General features: G+C 43.8%; 1 protein-coding gene and 1 long non-coding RNA gene across 3 annotated transcripts in view; one reads left to right on the top strand and one right to left on the bottom strand.

The window, feature by feature from the left end:
• The window catches only part of LOC108527748 (uncharacterized), an 18,537-nt gene extending 18,199 nt beyond the window's left edge, over positions 1 to 338 (bottom strand). For both annotated transcript variants that reach the window (XR_001884918.1, XR_001884919.1), the window contains exon 1: positions 198 to 338. This is a non-coding gene — a long non-coding RNA (uncharacterized LOC108527748). The remainder of the gene's footprint in view (positions 1 to 197) is intronic.
• ST8SIA6 (ST8 alpha-N-acetyl-neuraminide alpha-2,8-sialyltransferase 6) overlaps positions 1 to 3,659 on the top strand; it is a 140,477-nt gene that overhangs the window by 64,913 nt on the left and 71,905 nt on the right.

Genomic DNA, 3,659 nt, shown 5'->3' with positions numbered 1-3,659 from the left:
AAAAAAAAAAAAAAAAAAAAAAAAATTGTTTTCTTTTCCTTAAATTCCAACTAGCGGGCCTTAAGCTTGCGAGGGGAATCCACAGTGCTGTGTCTTCCACGGGCTCCACTCAATCCACTTTCACCCTCACAGCTTTTCACCCCCCGTTTCATCTCTGCCTGACTTTTCCCAAGGAGGCTGACTTACACGGAACTCACCAATAGGTTCTGGGCTCTTTTGCCATCCGGTTTTTCTTTGGATTTGACCGAGGAGGAGCATGAAAAGAGATCAGAAAAAGGGAGGTGAAAGACTCCCCGGGACCTTGAAGCTGGCCAGGGGATGAATAACTCCTCCCTTCTCAGGCCCAGTTCCAAGGCGCAAAGCTACTTACGTCATCAGCGTGTGTCAGCAAGATAGCAGAAGCAGGAAGAGAGGTGGCCTGAAGACCAAGAGAGAGGCGGCCCCGTTACTATGTAGCAGTTACCTCAGTCTGAGACACTTCCTGTTTATAGGAGACTATAAAACCCCTGCCCCGTCCTCATTTGGGGCTGATGCCCTTTTAGGCCTCAGCCCATCTGCACTCAGGCTCTTATTAAAACAGCTTGTTGCTCCACACTGCCTTGTGTTGTTAGCCTGCTCTCGGGGTTCAAACCAATACAAGAGCCTTGCAGGAGGAAGGAGAAGAAACTGTTTTTGGTGTCATTGCAGGTTAACTACATGCTTTTCTCTTTTCTTGGAGACAGAGTCTCACTCTGTCACCCAGGCTGGAGTGCAGTGGCATGACACTGACTCACTGCAACCTCCGCCTCCTGGGTTCAAGCGATTCTCCTGCCTCAGTCTGACCGATAGCTGGGACTATAGGCACACGCTACCATGCCTGGCTAATTTTTGTGGTATTAGTAGAGGCAGGGTTTCACCATATTGGCCAGGCTTCTGACCTTGTGATCGAACTCCTGACCTTGTGATCTGCCCGACTCAGCCTCCCAAAGTGCTGGGATTACAGGTGTGAGCCACCGTGCCCAGCCTTTGTGTGTGTGTGTGACACAGTCTCACTCCGTCACCCAGGCTGGACTGCAGTGGCGCGAACACAGCTCACTGCAGCCTTGACCTCCTGTACTCAAGCGATCCTCCTGCCTGAGCTTCCTGAATAGCCAGGAACACAGGTTCGTGCCACCATGACTGGCTAATTTTTATTTTTTGTAGAGACAGAGTCTTTCTGCATTGCCCAGGTTGGTCTCAAACTCCTGGGTGCAAGTGATCGTCCTGTCTTGGTCTCCCAAAGTGTTGTGTTTACAGGCACATGAACCCAGAAAATCTGAGACAGGTCTCAGTTAATTTAGAAAGTTTGTTTTGCCAAGATTGAGGATGCGCCCATGACACAGTCTCAGGAAGTCCTGACAACATGTGCCCAAAGTAGTTGGGGCACAGCCTGGTTTTATACATGTTAGGGAGACATGAGAGCTCTGTCAGGCCTCTGAGCCCAAGCCTGCACTTACACATCATATGGTCTGAGGCAACTGAAGAACCACAAAAAGAAGTGAAAATGGCCAGTTCCTGCCTTAACTGATGACATTACCTTGTGACATTCCTTTTCCTGGACAGTAAGTCTCCGGAACTTTCCACCAAGCACCTTGTGACCCCCGCCCCTGCCTGCAAGAGAACAACCCCCTTTAACTGTAATTTTCCACTACCTACCCAAATCCTGTAAAACTGGCCCACCCCGATCTCCCTCCTTTTTCCGACTCAAGACTCACTCCGCCTGCACCCAGGTGATTAAAAAGCTTTATTGCTCACACAAAGCCTGTTTGGTGGTCTCTTCACAGGGAGGTGCGTGACAATATCAATTATATGTAAGAAGTAAGTTGGCTTGGTTTGGAAAGGGGGTGACAACTTGAAGCAAAGGCAGGAAGACTGAAGAGTGGGGGGAACTTCCAGGGCACAAATAGGTGAGACACAAATGGTTGCATTCTTTTGAGTTTCTGATGAGCCTTTCCAAAGAAGGCCATCAGATATGCATCTATCTTAGTGAGGGGAGGGATAACTTGGAATAGAATGGGAGGCAGGTTTGCCCTAAGCAGTTTCCAGCTTGAGTTTTCCTTAGTGATTTTGGGCGCCCAAGATATTTTCCTTTCACGTTTCACCTTTTTCTTTTTAAAAATCTTTTGGAGAAAGGATTTTACAAAAAAAAAAGTCTCTGGTTTCAGGTTTCATCTGCTCTTTCATGGCTAAGATGGTTTGTTCCTAGATGGGTAGGTCCCGAGAGTTCATTTTAGCAGGTTGTGAAGTCTCCTGTCCTGTGAAAAGAAAATTAGGGGAGAAAGGGGGAAAAACAACAAACAAGAACAATCCTGGAAAAATCGATATAGGCCACATTACTCTGAAGTCCATACATTAGTAGGTAGATAGCAAAGTGGCTTATGTATGTAAATTGGTTACTGTTATTTTCTTCTGAAGTTTAAATTGTTTGGCTTCAGTTCTCATGGTTTGAAGAAAGCACAGCTTAGATGTTAGTGACTCCAAATTAGGAAAAATGGAAAAAATAAAAAAGAAAAAAATTGAAAACATTATTTTGAAGACTTGTAGCCAAGAAAAATTAGAATTTGGTCCAAACTGTAGAAAATAATAAAAACGGGGGGAAAAAAAATTAGGCGTGACTAGAATCTAACAGGTATACTATCGTTTTGAAACACAATTTTTTTCTCTCTCCAGTTTCCCATTTTACTAAAGACAAATCATGGTAGCACTGGTTTGCTTATTATACTTGGCCTAATTATTTGTATATAGTGCAGCAGGAATAATTATTTTTACATAGGTTTTTAAATTGGCTTTGATGGAACTCTGTTCCATAGAAGGAAACTCAGATAAGACTTTTTAAAAGCCAAGCCCAGCCATGGATTTGTGCCATCAAATACTTACGACTTCCTCTCCTCTTGAGATTCCAAGTTTAACCTGGGAGTTCTGTGCCTGTCAGAAAGTGGCATTCTGTTTTTACCACAGGTCAGAAACCCTGTACAGGGACTGTGTACACAAAATTTGAAGCCAGTTTTCCCAAGGGCTTTATTGGCTCTGTAAGTCAAGTTTGATTCTTTAAAGGAAAGCACAGCATTCCAGTCAAAGCCTTGGTAAAATAACCAATTTCTCCAATGTGTCCTGTTACAAATGAAAAGATTCCTATTGCACTTATGCAAATAGCTGTATTGCCATAAGTTAAGAATATTCACAAATAGTTTCCAAATTCCAGACAAATCAGTTAGAGAGAAACAAATGTGCTCCAAATTTTGTTCATGGGAGTATACTAAATTGTTAAAAACTGTCAGTAGCTCAAAAGAAATGTTTTAAGGGTCTGAAAAAACACAGGATCAGTAAACACTTTTAAACAAAAAGTCAAAAAGATTGTTTCAGTCCATGCAGTTAATTCCTGTGTTCTGCTTGATACTCATGAATATTTTAGCTCTCCACGAGTTCTGAAAGTTTTTCCTACATTCTGATATCACAATCTACAAAGGTATTAGAAATCTGCATTTAGGCCGGGCGCGGTGGCTCAAGCCTGTAATCCCAGCGCTTTGGGAGGCCGAGACGGGCGGATCACGAGGTCAGAAGATCGAGACCATCCTAGCTAACATGGTGAAACCCCGTCTCTACTAAAAAAAAATACAAAAAACTAGCCGGGTGAGGTGGCG

This window comes from Rhinopithecus bieti, unplaced genomic scaffold (assembly GCF_001698545.2).
Source record: "Rhinopithecus bieti isolate Rb0 unplaced genomic scaffold, ASM169854v2 scaffold_3043, whole genome shotgun sequence".
Taxonomy (NCBI): Eukaryota; Metazoa; Chordata; class Mammalia; order Primates; family Cercopithecidae; genus Rhinopithecus; species Rhinopithecus bieti.
This window is presented reverse-complemented; position numbering and strand designations above follow the sequence as displayed.